Below are 24,133 nucleotides of genomic sequence, written 5' to 3' on the forward strand. Positions count from 1 at the left end.
TTTGTTGTTCCTAGTAGTCTGTACTGTCCAGGGGCTGCATAACATGGCTGGGTGTTGGTTTACAGAACTGCATTGCCTGCTGCCCCAATAGTAACATGAGCTGCAACAGGGCATTTTGGCTTTGTGTTGCCTCTGCATCTCCCCTCCCTGTCTTTTTCCATATTGTCTTTGGCCATGACTGTGCTTTCCCTGGCAACTGTCATGCTGTCCTTTGCCACTGCAATAATCTCCCTGGAAAGCCCCCTGTCAGATTCTCTCTCCGACACTGCCTCCACCTCACTGCATTTTCATTTTTCTCTGGGACTCTGTAATGATATTTGCAGTCATTCCCTCCTGAGTTTTCCATTTTCTCCCCCTCAGGTTTGCCAGCTGCTCAGCTGGTGGTAAGGGCCCTGTCCTTGAGGGTCTGGCCAGTGCATGTGCCATAGCTGTGAGGGTATTAAAAAAAAAGGACAAGCAGTTATTGCTCATAGCATTGTTTTTACATGCATTTCTGGCTTTGCCTCACCAGGATTCTTCCCAGTCTTGGATGAACCTTGGAGATGGTAAGTGGTGTATGCATTAGGATTTTTGTCTGTGCAGTATATGCTGTTTGGCTTGGCTGTGATGCCTTGGATGCCAGCAGGGAAGGGGTTAGGATTTTTTCCCTTGGTCTGTGGATGGTTTGGAAATTATGTTCCCTGTCTGGGTTTGCAGTTGTGCTTTGCTTTGGAAGGGCTTATATGGTGCCAGAGAGGTTAGTGGGGTTAATCAAGAGATGAGCTGCATAATAATCCCCTGTACATCTCCTTTAGGCTGTCCTGACTCTAGATGAAATTAAACTAGGTGGGTGATTAGGAGGCAGAGAATGGCCTTATTCAAAAAGGCAAAGGATAGACCAGTGTGATACACTGTGAAGTTCTTCATAAGGTGATCCCCCACTCCCCCCAGAAATGCTCCAGGAGAGGACGGGAGTTGCGAGTGATACCCAGGGAAATAACCATCCAGCTACCCTTCACAATCTCTGAATAAAAACTGAGCAATTTCTCGGTCTTAGATTTTGTTTTATCTTACCTGCAGACATGGTAACAGTGCAGAGAAAAATAGAAAGGTTTCTGCAATGATTGCCTGAAGCATTCACTGTTCCCAATCTTTCTCTATGTAAGCCTGTGAAAAGCTGGTAAGAGCTTTTTTATTTGTTTATTTATTTATTTATTTTGATGGTAAGAATGCACGTTCCGGGGCATTTACACCTCAGCAGAGAGCTGTACGCTTTGTAGCTTTATGTGTATGCAGTATCCATTCCTACCTCACATGTAAAGTGAGAACACCAATCAAACATTTTTTTCCTGTAAGCATGTCTCAGTAAATGCTGCATTTTGCACAATAACATGTTTTTGTTATTTGAATCTGCTGTGAGAGGAGGGCTCGAAAGAGGTGCTGCCTGCCATTTTGAGCTGGGAAACAGGATTTGGGAGTGGGCTGGGAGGGGGAGAAAAGGTGTGTTTGCCAGGCAGGGCAGCTCAGGGAAGGCAAAAAGAAAATAGGTATATGGGCATGTGCCCTCCATGGCATGGGCCCGGAAACAGTCAGTACTTTACTTAGTGTTTTAGCACTCTGAGCTTTTACTTGCTAGGAACAGCTGCCATTTTGGACAGGTGTACAGGGCTGAGTTGGGGAACAGACAGCATGAGGGAGGGAGGCAGGAGCCTCTGTCTCAGAAAGGCTTCTAGTTCACATCCACCTACAATGGCTGCTACCATGGGAACCTGGAACAGAAGCGAGCATGGCAGTATAGCATAATAATAAATTAAAACTTTAATAGTGAGCTATTAACAAAGCAATAGAATAACTTACACGCCGAGGTTTCCTCCAAAGGTTCAGCCTCCATAGCCCTGGTCTGGGTTGCAGGGGTTGGTTGCTGCAGGGCAAGAATATGGCTCACCTTCTACCTTTCTGGCATCAGAGTCCTAAGTCCCTAATACATCTTGGCTTTCTGGGGAGATCTCTTCGAGGGGCTCCTCGGGCTCATCCCCCAGTGAGGCTTGCTGATGATCCCCAGGAGATGGGGCAGAAAGCAGCCAGCAGGCTCCACAACCTGCCTGGGTTGGGTGGTCATGTAGTTATGCAAAATCCTGTCAGGCTCCTCAAAAAATATAGGTTACGTGTCCCCTGCTAGATTTGTTTTTCCCCTCTGATCCCTCATTTTGATGTAGGTTCTCCTGAGCTGCTGGATCTATATCTGGCACTCTTCAGAGTCCTGGTTGTGGCCCCTCATAGGTATCTGCCTCGATAAAAGCTCTTTATTCTGGTGACTGGCCACAAGAGCTTCTTGCACTGATGCTTCTCCCCAGATGATGATGAGATCCAGGGTCACGGCACAGCTCCAAGCACCGCTTGAGGCATGTTGTAGGGCTTCTAGAGTTGTTATTGCAGCTGTTCTGATAACTGGAATCCAGAAGTGAATGGACAAAGTTTGGCTATGCACCAGTTTAGAAATGGTGATGGAGGGACATCCAGTCAATCAACTTGGTCCCAGAGCAGGGGACAGAAACAGATAAACAAAAAGGGAAGTAATGGTCCCCTGCAAATCACTGTAGGATAGCCATTGGAAGATTGCCAAAGTAATTTGCAGCAGTATTGTATGTACACAAACAATAGACTGGACTAAAATGATTCACAGCAAAGTTAATTCACTTGGAAAGAGGACTCCACAGCTCGCGATAAATATGGCATCAGTGTATTGTGATGGACTGCGGCATGTGTACACAAGTATTTTCAAACCGTACTAAGAAAAAAAAGCTCTGGATTAACCCCTCATCACCACCACCCATTGTAGACAAGTCCTTTCTGTCTCAGTCTTGAGTATCTACCATTAAGTCCATGTTTTTCTCAACAGCACAGTAAAATAAATTCATACAGAAATTAAAGCATTTATTGTAAAAGGGCAATTGTGCTGCATTATTGCTGCCCTTTTGTACACACTTCCCTTTCTGGATCTGATCATGGACATACCAGTAGGTTACTAAATGTAGACTGCAAATTCTCCTCCAAAAAAGCAGTTTTCTCCATCTTAGAACCCCAAAGGAAAAGGGAGGGATATGGGAGAGGCAGGGTTCTGCCTTACAACACCAACCATGACAGTGGATGGCTGTGGAGGTGGGAGCATGCTGCACCATTCCAAAGGAAGATAAAGCACGTTTCCATTTTGGTCTGGGAATGTAAGGAATGATGGTGAACCAGTATTGATCAGGCCCAATCTAAGCCTTAAAAGGAAAGTGATGCTGTTATTTTGCCCCACATAGTCTTTTCTCTTTCTGACTCTGATTCCTTCAGGTTACTAAATGGTCTTTCTCTCTAGCTTTCTCTCCAAAGAGCTTCAAGTGTCAGGAAAGTCAGAGAGATGTTATCCATTTCCTAATAATTGGGAGCTTTACAAAGCCTGCTAACTCACTTATTAGAGTTGCACCAAGAAGCCCCAACCAAGCTGAGAATCCCATTATGCCACTGCACATACTGTAAACAGTCCTATCCCCCAAGAGCCTCTGAAATAGATAACGGGGGGGGGGAGGTTTATATGAAGTCACGGGCAGATGTGGGACTAGAACCCAGATCTTCCAATTTCTAGTCTAGTGCCTTATCCATGGGACCACATTGCTTCACAGTGTAAGGGTGTTTGGAAGGTATTACAAAAGGGCTGCCCTGGTTCCATCTCCCCTTCCTGTCACACTCTATATTACTAAAGATTGCAAGGTTCCACTTAAGTATGTTATTTAGGCATACAGTCTGTGCTACATCTTTCTTTATCTGTGACATAGTCAGGCCACAGTTCAGGCAAACAGGCCATGGAATTAATCCACCACCCATTGCTGTCACAAGAAAGACTTTAATGGACATTGGATCAAGGTCTAAAGAGGGGGAAATAATCCTTTTTGGAATCAGGAATCTTGTTCTGAATGTTACCTTCCATATTTGCAGCTCCATTAACAGTATATCTTATACTTTATTATTTCCTAGTGGATCATTCCAGTGGTACAATTTTCAGAAGTTCCCCATCAGGTACAGATTAAATTTTGAGGGTGACATTGACTAATGAGCCTAATGAGTGAACAGCAGTGAGTATTCAAGCTGAGTATTACCACAGCTCTGTAATGAAGATAACTTTATTATCCTGGTATGCATTGGATTTAGCATCAATTTTATTACCTATTTTTATGTTAAAGAAAATATTTTTGCATTGAACTTCTGACGTTATTCAAATGTATCAATTTCTCATTTATATCAGACATCATCTTCAGACAGAGGTGTTGCTGCAAACCCACCCACTGAGATTTGTGTGCCACAGATAGAACTCTAGCAGCTGGGAGTCAGCTGGATGGCGTTGCACCCTGGCCACACCATTTTTCTCAGCCAAAGCCTTGGCATTGAGGACCAGAGGTGAAGTTGTGTTAGAGCCTTTGAGCGGGGAGGGCTACACAGGGAAGAATTCTCCTAGGCAGAGGGAATCCTCCACTTTCCAAATCCACCAGGTTTACAGATCTTGGTGTCAGCAGGTTAGCACAAAGCAACAGCAGCATGGCTGCGAATCTGGGGCTAATATCTTCTTTGGGTGTCATGCCTCTTATATATAGCATCAGATTTACATCCTTCACACCTAGAGGCAGTCCTTCCAGTTCAGGGTTTAGGTATATTAGTGGGGCCACGCAACCTGAGGGAAAGCTGCTTCCAATGCTATATTAGTTTTAGGTCTGGAAGTTTTAGATTTTAGAAGTGGAGGACATCAGTCTCCAAGTTTGACATTCCATATGTTTCCTGAGCACATAGTTCATAAATAAATATTTTAAATCATATGCAATTTTATATTGAAAGGGTTTTTTTGGGTGTAATTCATAAAAATGTCTAGATTTACAGTGAGTAAAAATATATATACAGTGAGGAGAGCTATATTACAGTTTTTAAAGAGGCTATGGATGGCTTCTGGGAATTGGGAAGCAAATCAAAGCAGTGGACCAATTTGGGAGGAATACAGATGGGAGGAATACATATTTTTAAATTATCTTTAACTAGCTGAGCATTATTTCTTGCAAGCAAGGTGAATGCTGCCTGCAGCGGTATGTTCACAGCCAATGAAAAGAGTAGAAGCTGGCACTGACATGTCCATTTCTATTGAAATAATCTTATGTACTGTACGTCTCTTTGCCAGCTCTTCAGTGATTCATGAAGTAGGGTTTCAATTCTGAAGAGGGGTTCATAAATCTGGCATAAAGAGGAAGTCAGTAAATGTCAGCACTTTATCAGGTGTCTAGCTAACTGACTCATTCAAAGCACGATTACATTTACTTTAAAGAACTGGTTGGAAAGTTGCTGTTTTCTCTAGTTACATACTTCAAAAGAAAATATTCAAAATTCCATGTATTTTATTAAATTGTATCATTTTCTATTATTTGCAAGCTGGTGAATAGTTTGTTAGTTTACAGCCATATTGTCAACTTTCCCACTGTAATAAACTGCCATGAGAAAAGTGGTAAGGATGTGAAAATAATTAACTGAAATAGAGGAGTCCTAAATGCGAGTTGTTTCTAATCGGAAGACGCAAAAGTTACTGCAGATATATCCAGTTATATGTTAGATCTGCTTGGAAATTTTTTGCAGAACCCCTTTTGCCTCCAAAAATGCTAATTCATCAAAACCAAAATTGTTTTCAGGAAAGAGTCAGTTTCAACAAATTTCCTGACTCAAAAAAAGTTAAACAAAAAGTTTTGAAAACATCCCATTTTGATATTTTTGGCATGAAAAGTTTATTTTTTTAAATTTTGAAATGGCTTATTATTTAGGAATTTAACTTAATTGATACTAAAAAAAGTATGTGTGTGTGTGAGGGGGGGTCAAAATTGAAGCACAACATCTTAAAATTACTAACGAATAATTTTTTGTTTTTGTGGAATTGTTTGAGATTTTAACGTTTCATCCCAACTTGAGTTGGACATTTTTGAAATCTCAAATTCTCATTGGATGGAAAAACTGTTTTCCAGCCAGATCTACCAAGTACTGAATTGTGTTCCCTGGTGAAAACAATGGGGCAAACTTTTTCAAACGTGTCCATTAAGTGTGGATGCCTATGTTTTTAAGGCTCTACTTGAATCCCCAACTTTTCAACAGGTACCGCAAATAGGAATCTGTGGTATGATTAGGAACAAATGTATAACAGGGTAAAAATTGAGATTTGCCATAATGCACTGTGAACAAGAACTCAAGCAACAGGAAATTAGTCAATAGCAAAACATATACAAGTTTGGGCAACACAGGGAAGATAGCCTTTCTTAAAATGGGGTATTCCTAAGAAAGGGGTAGAGAATGTGGAGTATTTTATTTTGAAAGTCCATGTTTCCTATTTAATTGAGAACAGATAACTGACCATTTACCAGCCAAGCTGAAACACTAACAGGGCAAGACAAGTAATAACTAATATGCCTGGGAGGAGTTATATTCAACAAGCTTACTCACAATCTGTTAGCTAGCACTGGGCTTTCAAAGACAAGCAGCCCTTTCAGGAGAATGGTAGCTTTTCTAGGTACTTTTTCAATGACATGAGGAGACTAGCTGTGTACAAAACAATTAAATCCTGGGGTATGGAACAGATAAAATGGAGCCTCCCAGCTAGGAGACTTTTTTTTTCCTAATTCCACGTGAAGATTTGAATATTGTAGTTTAGACATCACGGTTAAGGTTAAAGAAAGAGTAAATGTTACACTATTAGACATTTAACAAATACAAAGCCCCAAATCGTTCAAAAAGATAGGACCAGCAGGCCTCTGTTTCAACCTGGTCTATTTTCAGATACTGGATTGTGTATGGTATGAATGGCATTGGCTTTCCTATAGTAATGTTATAGTAATGTTATTTCTAGCCTTAAAGCTGAAAATTGATATGAAAATGTTTTGCCAATTTTGGTAGGTATGATCACTAAGTACCAGGCAAGTGTGTGGGTCTGCAGTCATTCAAAATTGAAAGGATGCGGAGCTTTGTTAATTGCAAGGTTGCTATATACATACTGGTCAGTATTACAGTGATATTACATAGTGACTTTAAGAAGGACCTCAAAGCAGTTTTCAAACATTACTTAAGCCTCATGTTCATCTTGGAGGAGTTTACAAAAAGATGATCTGAGGCACAGAGAGATTAACTGCCTGGCCCAGTGTTACACACAAAATACTGACAGAGCTGGGAATAAAATCCAGCCTCTTCCTCAAATAATGAAGTTTCATAAATTCTAGAAGGAAATATTCATTCAAAAATTCATACCAGGAAGGTCATGTATAATCTTTTTTTTTGATGATGATTCTCTAATTTTAAGTTTATATGGGGAACAAAATGAATCCTAACAATGGTATTGGTCCATTACTAGATAGAAATGGTATAATTATCAATAGTAATGCAGAAAAGACATAAGTGTTCAATAAATATTTCTATTCTGTATTTGGGTGGGGGGGAAATCAGGTGATGTAGTCATTCATATAACACCACCCTTTCTATTCCACTAGTAGCTCAGGGGATATTAAACAGTAGCAAGTAAAGTGAGAGATTTTTAAATCAGGAGGTCCAGATAATTTGCAAGTTTTAAAAGAGCTGGCTAAGGAGCTTGTTGGACTGCTAATAAGTCTTGGAACACTAAAGAAGTTCCAGAAGATGACAAGAAAGCTAATGTCCCAATTTTTCAAAAAGGTAAACTGGGGATGACTCAGGTAATTATAGAGCTATCAGTCAGATATTGATCTCGGATAAGATAATGGAGCTACTGATACAGTACTAGATTAATAAAGAATTAAAGGAGGGCAATACAATTAATGTCAATCAACATCAATTTATAAGAAATAGTTTGACAGGATCTGACTTAATATCTTTTATTAATGGGATTACAAGATTGGTTGATAAAGGTAATGGTGTTGATGTAAGGAATTTAACTTAGTACTGTACATTTTGATTAAAAAACATAAACTGATATAAAATTAACATGGCACACATTAAATAAAGTAAAAGCTAGCAACAGATAGGTCTCAAAATGTAACTGTAAATGGGGAATCATCAAGTTAGGTGTGTTTCCAGTGGAAGGTTCTTGGCCCTACACTATTTAACATTTGTATCAATGACCGAGAAGAAAACATAAAATCATCACTGATAAAGTTTGCACATAACACAAAAATTGTGGGGGTGGTTAATAAGGAAGAGGACACGTCACTGGTCCAAAGCAATCTAGATCACTTGGTAAACCGGGTGCAAGTAATCTATATGCTTTTTAATGCAGTTAAGTGTCAATGTATATATCCATAAAGAAAGAATGTAGGCCATACTTACAGGATGGAGTACTCTATTCTGGGAAGCAATGTCTCTGAAAAAGATTTGAGAGTCATGGTGGATAATCAGCTGAACACGAGCTCCCAGTGAGACACTCTGTGTCAAAGGCTAATGCAACTCTTGGATGCATAAACAATTTTTACATCATGTTTGGATGTTTTTCTAAAAGATCTGCTCTGTGAGTTATGTTGAGGAATGTGACAGCTTTTGAGATACTCAGGACTATGAGTCACCTTGTTAGTCCCTTTGCTTCCCGCAAGAGGGAAACTTGCTGGTGCTTAACTGCGTGTCAGCTCCCTGACACATCCAGCCTGTTAGCCACCCAGACAATCTCTTCTTGGCTATCTAGCCTTATTTTGCCTTGCAAGTTAACAATAGGTGAATCCCAGCCCCTTAGCCCCTTTGAAGTATTCCCCTGTAGTATCCAGCCCCTTATCCACTGAACACACACAGTAATACCAGGAGACCCCCCCCCCAGCCACCCCAGGGAAACAGTGTGCATAACCAGCTGTATGATTCAACTCAGGATCAGCTCATTGTATAATACCACAGCACTGAGATATATTTACAGTGAAAACAATGGTATGTTTATTATCAAAGATTCGAGATTCAAGAGAAAATGCGTAAGGATAAGGGAACAAAATCATAACATGATTTCTAAAGACTAAACCTAACGGGCTAACATTCTGTCTAAAGAAGTTTATGTTACACAAATGTCCTCTGCAGCATTTCCAACCAGGACAGATTGTGATCCCATTTTTATGAATGTAATTGTACTTCCCAGTTATTTCCTAGGTGCACACAAAGGGTGAGTGGGGGATGGAGGTCTCCTGGCCCTTTACTTACATCCCCAAACTTCATTGCAAAGTTTGTCTGTCCTTGGGGACATTAAAATTCCTCATTGGTTTTTTTTCCTGTTGATTTCACATCCCCCTGTTGACTTCATTTGTAAATGGGGATTCCGCTGTGTTGGCTTAAAATGCTTAATTTACATGGTGATAGAGAAATAAGTGAATAAACGTCTTTTGTCTGGCAGAAAACCAATTTGTCAACACATAACTCCTTACATAGTATCTGTACATACATTTCACAATGACAGTAATGATCAACATGACCCTGGCTTTCACATGATATTGTTTGGTGAAACAGAATGTGCATACCAGGATCAGGCTGTAACCCATGTGCCAGTTGGCATTGGGGGATTCAAGGGTAACAGGAAGTTCTATGGCCTGTGTTATACAGGAGATCAGACTAGATTATTACAATGGTCTTTCTGGCCTTGGAATCTATTAATCTAATTTTTTTAAGTTTGTCATCCAAACATGGGAAAAAACCAATTCCAAGTCACTTAGGTGACCAATCACACACCTCAGATAATGAATAGGCAAAGGGAGCAACTTGAGATCAATTGTAGGCTGAAAACTCTTCATTCCAGCTATGGCAAACACTTATCAATAATGGAGAAATCAGGATCCACCTACAAATGGTTTGTAATAAGAAAAAAAGCCACAGCTAGCAATGAATTTTGCAACAACTAATTTGACTTGCTGTGAGGGTTGCCAACATTCTGTTTAAAAAATAAGGGACAGTTTCTTAGTACCCCTGCCCCACCCATTCTCCTGATATTATTAATAATAATAATAATTAATAAGGCACCACTCACCTACATTTGCTAGTGGTATTTCTTGTTGCTTTTTGTAGCACTCAGCAACTCCTGATCTTGTTGTACAGAGACGAAAAAATAAGGGATGTCCCTTGTAATAAGGGACTGTGGGCAACCCTAACTGCTGTGCTGGGTATAAACAGTATTCTGCTTGGATACAGACAAAAGTAAGGGCTTGATTCTGAATGCTGCTGTGCCCCCTTCACACCGCTCCACTGGCAAAAAAGGAAAATGAATCAGGCAGACATAGACACCTGGGAATTCCCTGGCCAAAGGAGAAACTTGAGCGGGTGTATTTGTTCTGCACCTCTTCCCATAGTAGCCATAATTGCCTGGGACATGGCCAAGGAAAAGGGGGTGTGGTAAGAGAGTCTGTGCTTGATATACTTCAGATTCCTAAGCCCCTATGTTTCTTTTCCTTCATTTTCATTTCTTAAGAAAATGAGCTCCACAGCATTTTAAACAGCAAATATAAAAGAGAACATCAGGCCTTGGAAAGCAGAGAAGAAAGAAAAAAAGAACTCACACTTTGGGACTGTACAACTTGGCAGCGTACCTTTTTAAGACGACTGATGTCATCATTTGAACACAGCTGCACAACAGGGTGTGTATACACTGGACAAAGAATTCCACAGAACTGACAAAAACTCTAGTACTTGCTGTTTGCCATCTATATTTGGGACTGCTTAGTAAACCAATGCCCAGTAAAGAGAGGATAAGCAATAAAATGTACGGAAACCCACATTTAGCTAATTAAGCAATGGTGAGAGCCATTATGCAAGATTCTAGAGCAATTTCCCTGCTATTTAGATATCATGCTAGCAGCGTACTTTAGGAGACTATGCAGCTCAGCTTACGGACTGAAACACTGGTTTGACACTGCTGGCTCTAAGTGCTTCTAAAGCGTTTATACCTATGTTTGTGCTGAATCAGTTTAATTAGCAATGAAAAGCTACTGTAAGTCAAGTGTTCGGAAAGTACCAGATGTTGTCAGCCATACGCATCCAAATAAACGTAATGGTTTGTACTGACATTTTCTGAGAGCACACTGTGGGCCAAATTCAGCCCTGGTGGAAGTGGGTGCAACTTCATTGACGGAACTTCATCCTTTTTTTCATATATTTTATATGAGCTGTTGCCAAAGTGGATTTAATTGGGCTGTAATATTTGTACTCTGGGTCAGCAACTTTCTCTTTGCTCTCCAATTACTCTTAATTTTTTTTTTAAACTTTGAAATGAGAAAACTCTAGATTTAGTGTTTGTGAAATGAGCTCAGACAGGAAAATGATAAAAGACAAAAAACACCATCTCACCTGTGGGCGAACACTTTTCACAAAGTGATCATTCCATATGTGACCTATCAGTCCTCATCCTCGAAGGAAACCTGCACAACACTTTCAAAAGACAAGCCTGGGAGCATAAATTCATAACTTTGCTAGAGACTAAAAATCATGGACGGAATAGAGACACTGGGTTTATGGCTTATTACAACAACCTATAACCCACTGACAACCCCTCTCCCAGCTGCTTTTCTCCCCCTCCCTTCCTTTCCTCCCTATAATTGGAGGTGCAGCGTCTGCTCTGTCTTTCCCCTAATACCAGCCTTGGAATGCCCTCTACATGGAAGAAGGATAGGGTGATGGTAATGCCCCCTTCACATCCAGTCATATCCCTCCTTGGTATGTCTAATGATGCTGGTGAAATTATGACTACCCCACACTTTAGACTCAGCGAAGGAATTTTTTAAAAATAATTAGGAGCTTAACTCTCATTGAAAGTCAGTGGATACTGGGCACCTCATCCCCTTTGTGCCTTTCAAAATCTCCCCCAAAGATTTGTTAAGAATAAATCATGTCAAACCAACTTAATAGATTTCTTTGGCAGGGTAACAGACCTTGTGGATAAGGGGAAGTGTTAGATGTGGAACAGGTTGACTTTAGTAAGGTTTTTGATAGTGTCCTGCATGACCTTCTTATAAACAACTAGGGAAATACAACCTAACTGGAGCTACTATGACTGGAACTACATAACTGGTTGGAAAACCGTTCCCAGAGAGCAGTTATCAGTGGTTCACAGTCAGGCTGGAAGGGCATAACGAGTGGGGTCCCACAGGAATCAATCCTGGGTCTGGTTCTGTTCAATATCTTCAACAATGATTTAGATAATGGCAGAGAGAGTCCACTTATAAAGTTTGGGCATGATCCCAAGTTGGGAGGGGTTGCAAGTGCTTTGGAGGACAGGATTAAAATTCAAAATGATCTGGACAAACTGAAGACATGGTCTTAAGTAAATAGGATGCAATTCAATACGGACAAATACAAAGTACTCCACTTAGGAAGGAACAATCAGCTGCACACACAGAAAATGGGAAATGATTGCCTAGGAAGGAGTACTGCAGAAAGGGATGTGGGGGTCCATAGTGGATCACAAGCTAAATATGAGTCAAGAGTATAACACTGTTGCCAAAAAAGCGAACATCATTCTGGGATGTATTAGCAGGAGCGTTGTAAGTGAGACACAAGAAGTAATTCTTCCACTGTATTCTGCACTGATTAGGCCTCAACTGGAGTATTGTGACCAGTTCTGAGTGCCACATTTCAGGAAAGATGTGGACAAATTGGAGAAAGTCCAGAGAAGGTGATTAAAATTCTAGAAAACATGATCTATGAGGGAAGATGGAAAAAATTGGGTTTGTTTAGTCTGGGGAAGAGACGACTGAGAGGGAACATGCTAATAGTACAACTATATAAGAAGTTGCTAGAAGGAAGATGTAGAAAAACTGTTCTCTTTGACCTGTGAGGATAGGACAAGAAGCAATGGGCTTAAATTGCAGCAAGGATGGTTACAGTTGGACATTAGGAAAAACTTCCCTCAGGGTAGTTAAGCACTGGAATAAATTGTCTATGGAAGTTGTGGAATCTTCATTATTGACGATTTTTAAGAGTAGGTTAGACAAACAAATACTATAGATAATTAGTCCTGTCTTGAGTGCAGGGGACTGGACTAGAAGACCTCTTGAGGTCCCTTCCAGTCCTACAGTTCTATGAAAAGCTGTACCTAAGAGGGCAAGTGTGGAAATTTTGCAATGTGCTATGTGTACATGTAGTGTACTTGAGACACATTCCCAATTTAGCTTTAAGTTAGCAAACAATCCATGTGTATTGAAAAAAATCACCACTATTGTTTTTACTATTTATTGCCAGCACAAGTGTTTAGAATGTACAGCCCAATATGACCATGTCCTTCTTTCTTCAGCTGATTTGGGCCATTTGCTGTGTGCTCAGAATTTGTTTCCACTATTTCATTTGCTCAGTGAAGCCTATGACAGGAGACAAAATTCTATTTGCCTTATCAAGTGGTTCTGCTCATGAATAATAGTTGTGGATGATAAATGTCAGAAAGCTTCAAGAATTGACGGTGCGATTATATGAAACATGGGGAAAATTAATTGTCATGCTGTCTGGAGTGGCTTATGACCATGAGTGTCTACCTTGGGGCAGACTGTCAAAAGCAAGGCAGACACTGCAAACTGGTGGTATGTTCTATAATTAGATTTCAGCAACTCAGTACCAAATATGCACTCCCAAAGTACTACAATAGTCTTGTGATAGAATCAGAAGACAGTCCCCTGGGACACTCCAGTCTATCTTGCCACTCAGGCAAGCTGAGCTATGTGATAAATGGTCACTTACAACAAAAATGACAAAATATTCAGGTTACATGCAGTCCCAAGAGACCAGTCACTCACCCAGGTCAACGTGCATCCTAGATCTCACACCAAAGATAACGCTGGTAGCTAATCCTATAGTAAGGTTTATTAGCTAAGAAAAAAGAAGGCGAGTCACTGAGATGTTCAAGCAGGTAATAATATATGTACAGATGAGTCACAGTTTATAATTTCTAAAGGTAGCAAAGATGCAGTAAACTGCCAGTTTCCCAAAAGTCTTTCAGGGCTATGCAGAATAACTCTGGGGATCTCTGTCTTTTTGTTCATTTATTCTGCTCTGTTGAAATCAAAACAGTCCAGAGATGAAGAATTTTTCTTTGTGTCCATATTTTATAGCTTCTTCTCACAGAAACCCAAGTTGATAGCAACAGTTCCCACTCAGGTCCCTTCTTCATGGAGGGAAAGGGAGTAATGCACTTAACAAAGTCTTTAAACTTTGATTTGACACTCAATGACCATTTGCTTTCCATGCGCAGGAATTAACACTCTCCTGTTAAAGTTCTTCATATGCATAATACAATACTTTTTTCTCATTTGATGGGTTATATACAATACAAATGTTTGCTTTTGCATTATAACTGGGTACAGATAAGTGAAAACAATACATGCGACATCCCATCAGTTTTTCATGAATTTTTAACACTAAATACATTCTTATACATTTTCCAGCTATGCATTTGTAAACGCTGATTGAAGGTTGGGGCCTTGGCATCTAGTCTGCTGGCATCACAGTGATGATTTGCATTCTACTTCGTTTTATTTCTATTATTACTGTAATCCATTTTACAATGTTCACATTGTAACAAATAGCATTGTAGCAAACATCTCCCAAGCATTTCTAAAGCTATACCCTCATGCACATGGCAAGGTTTGTACGTCAACATGTTTAGCCGGCATGAAAACAAAAAAAAATGTTCCTTAAATTCTAACATGAATTTAGTGCCCTTGAATCCTTGAACGTACTTATGTATGTCCTTTCTTGCATTTCCATAATTGCAGTAATTGAAGGCCAGCTTGCAAAACAATAGAATGTCAGATATGCAGAGCCAGCTAGCCCCCAGTAAAACTGTTTTATTGAATTGACACAGTGAGAAAATGTCCTAAAAACAGGTTTTATAGTTAAAAACCATCATAATCTATTAATTGTGGTGCAACCTGCTACAAACCCCACATGTTCCACATTTGGTAATTTATCAAATGTTGAAGCCTGTCGCATGTTTTGGCAGGTTTGAAGGTTGGAGAGGAATGAAGATAGTCCCTGCCCAAAAGAGCTTACAATCTTAGTATATGAGAAGAGACAATAGGTGAAAAAGACAAACAAATGGGATGGAAGTGTGGAGGACAAGGTGACAATGAAGTGATTATGGTTAGTACAATAAGCAGCTGTTGTTTTAGAAGCATCATGACAAAGATTAAGCTTAAAAAGAAATTTGAAGGAGGAAAATGTAGTGGCTTTGCTATTTTCACAGGGAGTTTATCCCATGCATAAGGAAGAAATGTGAGAAAGCAAAATGGTACATGAAATAAACTTGGACTAATAGATAATATCACCGGCAGAACAGAGATGGAAGCCAATGACTCAATTGCATGAGTTGTTACGTAGGACAGGCCCATAAAAGTAAAGTTGGTGTTTGATGTTGGAACCAGTGGAGAGATACAAAGAGGGTGATAAGAGTGTTGAGCCAAGAAGATTATTTTAGTGGTTGGTCTTGAACAGATTCAAAGTGGAGAAAATGGCATCTGTCAAGGGCAGAGAGAAGGTTGCAGATAGTAGTCAAGGTGCAAGATGATGAAGAGCTGGATTAGAGATTTAGATGTGTGGACTAAGAGGAAAGGCCAGACTTTAGACATATTATATGGGAAGAAGCAGTTAGATTTAGACATGGTGTCAATATGTGGGACTTGAGAGAGACAAGTGAAAGACGACACCTATATTACAGGCTTCAGTGACTGGTACAATGATGGTGCCCTTTACATTCACCAAGTCACTAAAATAGCTCAAATTATAGCAACCTACTCCTGCTCTCCTCTCTTTTCAACTCTCTAATATAACCTTTTTATACTAGTGTTTTAAACAGTTTTCTTAAGAACATTTTCTGATTTGGAAAGCAGAATCTAAAAATTTAAGGCCTATCCCTTATTCAATAAATTCAGAATGACAAAATACTAGGAGAGTAAGTTAGAAAACTATGTTCCTTGCCAGTAAATGCTTTTATTTCTCACATAAGTTATTGTGAAATGGGCAAATCAGGGTGCTTATGTATTGTAGGTTTTGCTATAAGGGACACACCAATTATATGGTAAATGAATGGTTTAAAAATGTATGAAATCATGATCTGACAGCCTATTGTAGTAATGCTGTAAATTTAAGACAATCATCCAGTTTGTACAATTTACATGAAACAACAAGCTATAGATGGTTTTTATAATTAGAATAATCTGAAAGAGGGTAGTTGTGCAGAATACTGTAAGGATATTTAGAATTTGTATTTGCTGTGGTAATCCAGGCATTATAGCAGATTGGCAGCATCATTTGAGAACAATTAATGAAGTAGGACCAATTTCTCTTTCCTTTTGACATGCAGAAGCAAGGGACGTGTCAAAGAAACATGCATATTGCTGTGTTGGTTACAAACTCTTTTTCTAATGATATTTCAGTAGGAAATCTCATCTGTGGTATACATCTTAGCAGCTATTCCCAGGGCTAGCCAGCAGACAGCGACAGGAGGGAATAGTTTGAGAAAGAATAAAAGGTAAATCACAAATATGTTTAATTTTTTTTTTACTTGGAGAGGAAAGGGCCTTATGTATTTACCCACAATCATTTTTACTCATTGTACTCACAATTATTTCCCTCTATCTCTTTGGAACCATATTTGAAGTTTGGAATTCCCACAAATGTACTTGTTGTTTTCATTAGTTTTGCCTTCCTGAGCAAGGAAGTAAGTAAGGGAACACCTACCTAGGAGGAGCCTCAGGAGGCTTTGAGACTCAGTTACAACTCTGTTTTTCTACTGCTCCCCTCTTGCTTCTAGGGTAGGTAACTTACTGCAGCCCTGGCAAAGGAGAGTTTACTTCCCTCAAGTAGGCCAGATGCTTCACTTACAGGGGCTACTTGCTCACAGAGGACAGTATCTGGAAGGGAGTTGTGATTCAAAATCTGAGGAGAGCAAGCATGGAGGTAAGGCCTTCCTCTCCTGTGTGGCTGAGTAAGACAAGGGCACAATCAACCCTTTAATGATTTTGTGAGTGGTATCCCATTAGTGTCAGAAGTGGGCAGAGCTTAGGCTGTGTATGAAGTTTGGGAGAATATTGCCACTTATTTTTTCCACTGTGCCCTGTTTCACATATACAGCTAAATCATCTCTCCATATACCTACAAATGAATTGCCCCAATTTATCTACAGGCTGCCCTCCTTTTATCTAGGAAAATTAACATTTACAAATTATATAGTTTTCCTGAACAAGTAGCTATTTTCCTTCAAAAGGCTATTTCACTTGTATGCCGTGACTCTGTACTTTCGCTAATAATTCCTGATGAGGACCGTTGAGAAAAGCTTTTTCAATAGCTAAGTACTATAGATAATATCAGTTGCATTTCCCTTGTCTACCATGATAGTTATCTTGGAATAACTCCAGCAGGTTAGTTGGTACAAGACTTCATTTTCTTAAGTCCATATTGGCTGTTTCTAAGCAAATCCTGCTTTCTAACATGTTCAGTCACCAGATCTCACAAAACTGACTCAAATTATTTTCTTCATCACTGACATTTGCCATTTGCCCCCTGTATTTATTATTTATTTTTAATAATGGCCTTGGGTTAGATCCTTCACTGTCGTAAATCAGCTCAGGTTCACTGGAGTGATACTAATTAACACCGGCTGAGCATTTGGCCCTCGAGTTTTGTTATTTTTTACTTCTCAGGTATCTGACATGGTTTAATTTTGGGCCCCTGCATGGGTGTACGAATGCAAAGATTTCTAGGCTCCTGGTCAGAAACCTGAAGAGGTGCATAGACGCTCCTCCTTCCGCTCCCTCCTTGTGCCTTGCAGGTGCTAGGTATCTAAAGTAGTACTATATTTCTGGAAACCAAATGAGGCAAAAGAGTAATAGATGCTGTATTGCTATACAACCCTGTCACAAGCTGGGTTACCTTTTCAGGTTTTAGCATAGGTCCAGCCCACCACTGTTCTATGTTTTGGCTCATTAAGGATAGTATTCTCTAGAGATGATTAATTTTTGAGGGATCATGTGATGCAGGACTATAAAGCAGCTGCTTGTGGCTCATGCCCCCTGAGAATGAGGGTTGCTTATGGCTGTGGCAGATTGTGGGAGAGGCCTGGGAGGGGAGAGATAAAGGGAGTATTAGCGACGGCTGCGGGGACTGTCCAGGCTGAGGTCTTTGGAAAGCTTGGAGGAGCCTAGGAGGAGGTTTTAGCAGTTCAGCCAAAAGGCTGGGGAGAATATCCTAAGGAATGGGTGGTATTTGGGCTGGAAAGCATGTGGAACTGCTTAATGATCTTTACCAGTGGGCTGTGGGAAAAGCCCAAATAGAAAAGCGTGTTTGGGCCCATGGACTGAGGGAAAGTGAGCCCTGCACTGATAGGAAAATGCTTGTTATCCCTGAGAGGAGCAGGAGAAGGATTGTTTGGCCTGGAATGGGTCTGAGGCCTCATCTGTGCACATGGTTCTTCTTTTTCCTAGGCTGGGGCTTCCCTAGAGAGTAGGTGGAAGCCCTATATTTCCTTGAAGCAAGGGAGGGGCAAAAACTGTGTTAACCTGGTAATCAAGAAGGACTTATCCTAAGAAAATGAGGGACTGTTTGGTTTGGATGGACTCTTGGCTTGCCCTCCAAAAAAGGTTCTGTTGTTTTGGGCAGAAGACTAAATCACCTGAGTATTCAGCCAAAGGGAAGGAGCCTGTGGACCATGAGGGAGCGATAAAGCATGCCTGCAACCTGATGCTGGGATGAGTTACGCCCAGTTTATTACAACAGCTCTCTATAGCTACCCACAGGAAAATTGGTTGGATGGTACCAGTAACTATTCTAGCTTCACGGAATGGCTTCTCTGTAAATACGACCCTTCTTAAAAACCTACTCAACTTCAAACTTTTTACAGAACAAAACTCAGTATTTAAACAATTTAAAAATATTTTTGAAATATTTCTTTTAAGTCTTATTTTCATTTTATTAGCAGTTTGTCTTCCTCATCAGTCATTCACACAGCTTCCTGTGCTTTCCATTCAAGCTCAGTCCTAATCACTATCCAAGCCTCTACTGAATCAACTGTAGTTGTCTTCAGCTGATATGTCATTCATCACATACAACAATCATTCATCAGGTGCATTGAGGAGGGGAAAGCCAATGCAGAGTAGGTCACAAGGCTTCTCTTTTTAAATGACTCCCTTCAGAAAATATAAGACTGAAAAATCTCAATCCATCTTTCATGAGCTGATCCTTTTTCCGCTCCTGCTTCCCATATGGTTTTGTAGCTTTTTGTTAGTTATACAATTGCATTAAGCAAACAGAATGGTTCCATCAGCATTGCTCAAACCTCTGTAAACTCATCTTTATGGTGATGAAGGACTTGGAGAACAGCCTGTAACTCATATTTCTTGGCAGAAGAAAAGCTGCTTCGGTTTAACAATAAGCCTGACTGAAACTGGATATAGCCCAGCAACTGGGGCTGTGAAATGCAGTCTCTGAGCTAGGTATTTGAAAGACAGCTATTAATCATTGTAAAAGGGCTTGGTAGCCTCAGAAGTCCATCTTCTAGAGAACCTGTAGTCAGTCTCCAATCTTTATATTGTGTAAGTGATTTGGAAAGTGGGGGTTGCTGCCTTGGATTAGCGGAGGCATGTCTGGACATGCAAATTGACCCAGACACAGGAGCTTGTTAGGCAGGTCCTGTGTTTGGACTATAGCAGGTAAACTTAAGAGGAGAAATAAAAGAGCCATGCAGGAGATGAGTTAGCAGTGGTGTTGGTCTTGTTTGTTTGTTTTTTTTGTGTTGTGTGTGTTTTCCCTTTTTAGGGTCTTGTTAGTGTAGATCACAAAGCATGTACAGTGCAGCAACATGAACAAAGCCAGTTAAAACTAAAGTGAAAAAGAACTTTGACCTATCACACGCTATACTTGGGAAGCTCTGGGGGACTTTGGGGTATTTTGATGAACCCACCAGCATCACTTTATGATTTAGATCATTTTAGGAAATATGCTTTTTAAAGGTGGTGATTTTGTGTTGCCAGCACAGGTGATAAAATCATGAGTCTTGCAATATTCAGTGTTTTGCTTAAAGTCTGAGTTGCTGCAATTGAGAGAGTGCTTGAGACTCTCACTTTTTTACACACAAAAACTAAGTTTCTAGCCCTCGTACCTGCAGAGGATTGCTATAAAACATAAAGCAAGTGCATCTTAAAGGCCTAGTATCTGGAAGGTAAATATAAAGAACCCAAATCAAAACAGTTTCATGATTGTTAAACCAAATAATCTGAGATTTTTGGGGGGCATGATTCATGATTGTGGAGTGCTTGGGGTTGGCAATACTGGATACTAGTCAAATCATGACATAACTGTCTACTTGACTCCAGTCCCTATGCATTGGGAATGCAGTGTTAATTCTGGGCAATGGCATGGGACGCTGCAGGTGTTTCATTGATGCATGACCCTACTCTGAGAAAATACTGTTAAAATATTCTATTTCTAATAAGCCAATCTCAACAGGTCTGATACTATGGAGGTGGGTGCAGTATAAGAGTTTGGGTAGATAGATGGGTCTGCTTTCCATTCAGAATCCATATCTGCCAACTTCAGTGCCAAATGTGAGAACTCTCTTCCCCTTCCCCTTTGGGACAATACAGAGGAGGAAACCTTTGGGAAGTTTCTTCCAAACTCTTATACCAGCCTGGAGGGTTTTAATCCACTTATGTGGGGCCAGATACAGTTTCTTCTGTATCCCTTAACAGTTGTATAGCTCTCAAGGGTTACTCCGAATACAGATGGCTACTCCGAATGCAGACGGCCATCCTTCCAGGGCCCTATACTTTCTTGTCAGCTCTTTATACCCTGGCTGATCTTTTTAAGCTATCAGATTGACCCGGGACTGCTCTTAAAGTGCATTCCCCAACACAAAAAGGACGCTACTAAAAAGTTAATAGAGCTACCATCTGTACTACTATTGTAGCAGATTTATCACTGGTGCTGGAAGGGGTGGGGGGAGGGTGAGCACAGCCCCTCTGATTCTGTCTTCAGGACCCATACATGAGGAGAATAGTCCTGAGGAGGGGATGGTGTCACAAAAGGAACAAATTCTCTCTTCCACATAGGACTGGGGTGGTCTGGAACAGAGGATAGCCTCTATGTACAGCTGTAGAGAGAGAATGGTTGGCCTAAACTTTAACTATTTATGGCCTGTTATCATTGCAGAGCCAGTAAAGAGATCAGTGTGAATTGTGTGACTCATGCATCAGCACAGAACGTCTATCTAACATCCAATTATATCAAATTAGTGCTCATCTACACCTGTATTGCTCAGTATTCCGTTGGGTTACTCTTGTGCAGTTGAGGGCTAATTTTCATGCAGCTGGAAGCAAGTTAGCTGTTCTGTGCTGATGCATTTTTAATGATGATGCATAAGCCAGAAAGAACCTATGCTGACTCTCAGATCCAAGGCTAAGTTTTCTGGGCTGGCAGTTAGTAAAATCATCTGTTTCCTGTAATTTGGAAATTGATGAGGAGACAAACATGGAACCCTCCATAGCTATTTTTACAGTCGGTTTTCAGAGTAGAACAATATTATGTATATTCCTAAAAAGTCAATGCATGTTTTAAAATGACAGTTACAGAAGAATTGTAGACTGAAATGCTAAAAGTTGCTTCCCAAGGGGTATGTCCACTTTAGGAGCTGGAGGTGGAAATTCCAGCTCGAGGAGATGTACTTGCAGTAGCTCATTAGAGCCAGCATGCTAAAATTCAGAGTGTAGCTGCAGTGGTGAAAGCAGCTAGCGCCACCCCGAGTATGTGCGCCAAGATGTGAGGTACATATTCCAGGTGGCTAGTCCCTCATGCCAGGCTTGAAGTGTAGACACACCTAAAGTTAATGTGGTCCAGTGGATGGGGCACTGGACTGGGCCTCAGGAGACCTGTTCCACTCCTGGGCAAGTATCTTCATCTGTTTTATCCTCTCAGTCTCTATCTTGTCTATTCAAATTGCAACCCCTTTGGGTCAGGGGCTGTCCCTTAGTGTGTGCATTAGTACAGCATGTAGTATAATGAGATCCAGAGTCTGGTTGAAGCATCTAGGCACCAGTGAAATGTAATTAATAATTTACAATATAACATTATAGGTAAAACTGAGATCTGGAAAGGTGTGTGTGTGTGTGTGATGTGTATGTGTGTGTATATGTATGTATATATATATATATATAAAATCTCCTAATACTTTCTCATGCCCCAGGATTCTGTTTTGTGGTGCAGTGAGTAATGAATCAGGTTATGAGGCTAGATAGCCACGTAGTAAAAAGAACATCCCTTAAAAGTACACACGCTTCTGCCCATGCCTGAGGCTGTGCATGCAAAACACTCAAAGGTGGGCGAGTTGGAGATTTGCATCGAAAGTTTTGTATGTTTGCAGCTATGATTTGTGCATACGTTGGGCACCTGCATGTGCGGATATGTGAATGCCATTTGCCCTGCCACTCTTAAAAAATCTAGGCCCCTACATATAGCCATGATCTGAACCTCAGCAAAATCAGAAAACACTCTAGTTTCCAGTCTCTGTAAAAGTGTAAAACAGTCATATCTATTGGCAGCCAGTCAGCTGTAATTGAAGGAATTCTTTGTACAGCTACAGTACAAGTCTATATCCTTGTAATTCATGGACTGATCTGATTATGTTTTGCAAGAGTGATAGGCTGTGGATAATGCTGCTTCAAAAACAAATGCACTTCATTTTACCTATATCTAGGGTCCTGTGTTTACTGTGGTTCTGCACTACTAGAATCTGTCAGGAAAGCTTGGAAGGTAGAAAACACTTAAAGGATGGACCCAGAAAAAGTCTCAGCACATGAACTCAATTAGTTGAGTGTGGTCTCTTTGAGCCAACGATTGACTCACATTGATGATCTCAGTCAATGCCAAATAGTGTCAGAAAACCCAAGATAAGATTGCTACCCACAAGAGGTCTTGGGATTGAGACTGCACTTCAGAAAGCTTTTAAATGATGATGATCTGTTTTGACATCATTGTTTACAGTCACTAAAAGTGCTCAAGTGATTAGAGGCCTTGTTTTGCCATATTTCTTAGCAGCATTATTTAAAAACCTCTTAAAGAGCAATTGCTCTCCCCACTTTAGAGACCTCTAAGGACATAAATGGAAAACTGTCTTTAAAAGGATTTCAAATGGAGTAAGAGTCATGAGTAGACTAATCATGAGAATGTACCTTTAAACATGGAAATACTTGCCAACATTTCGTAACTAGAGAAGGTGTTTACTTAAACTAAGGCACTGGACTGGGATTTGAGACAACTGGATTAATTTCCTGATTGACACAGATTTTACCTGAAGAACAGCTTTGTGTAGCTTGGCAGCTTGTCTTTCACCAACAGAAGTTGGTCCAGTAAAAGATATTACCTCACCCACCTTGTCTCACAGATTTCCTATGGGACTGTGGGTAAGTCACTTCATTTCTTTGGGCCTGAGATCCCTGTGTTTGAAATGGTGATAATGTTACTTCCTTTGTTATCTCTGTTCAGACTGTAAACTCTCTGGGGTGAGGATTCTCTGCTGTGTACATACAGCACCAGCCTCAGATGCAGTCTCTAGGTGCTACCATTATCAGTAATGGTTGCCTCTGAACTATTATATTGGTATTGCAGCCATTATACAGATAAACTTCCAAGGGAACCTCCTCCACTCCCAGGGCTTAAATACTTCTACAGTGTGATTCCAGGATCTCACTTTATCTTTGATTTCTCCTCATCCAGACAGAATTCCATCTCTGCCTGCTTCTCTGTCCTTGTACTGGACATCTCACTATCAGCTCAGTCTCCAACATATCTAAAACTGAACTCCTCATCTTTCACCTCATTCTCCGTTACTGCCAACAATGCCACTATCCCTCCCACCACACAGCTATGCAGCCTTACGGTAACTTTTTGATTCTCCTCTCTCCTTTTACACTTATAGCCTCCATCATTAAATCCTGCCCATTTCTGCTCCACAACATCACACACACACACACACACACACACACACTCTCCTTTTACACTTATAGCCTCCATCATTAAATCCTGCCCATTTCTGCTCCACAACATCTCTCTCACACACACACACACACACACACACACACACACTCTTCCTGTTTCTCTCCACTGCCACTGTTAAAACCCTTGGTCATCTTGTACCTTGGCT

General features: G+C 40.5%; 1 long non-coding RNA gene across 1 annotated transcript in view; it reads left to right on the plus strand.

The window, feature by feature from the left end:
- Positions 1-407: 407 nt before the first annotated feature.
- Positions 408-24,133, plus strand: part of LOC141990017 (uncharacterized) — a 252,528-nt gene continuing 228,802 nt past the window's right edge. The window contains exons 1-2 of the long non-coding RNA XR_012640050.1: positions 408-545; positions 1,060-1,159. This is a non-coding gene — a long non-coding RNA (uncharacterized LOC141990017). The remainder of the gene's footprint in view (positions 546-1,059; positions 1,160-24,133) is intronic.

The sequence above is a fragment of the Natator depressus genome, chromosome 6 (genome assembly GCF_965152275.1).
Source record: "Natator depressus isolate rNatDep1 chromosome 6, rNatDep2.hap1, whole genome shotgun sequence".
NCBI lineage: Eukaryota > Metazoa > Chordata > Testudines > Cheloniidae > Natator > Natator depressus.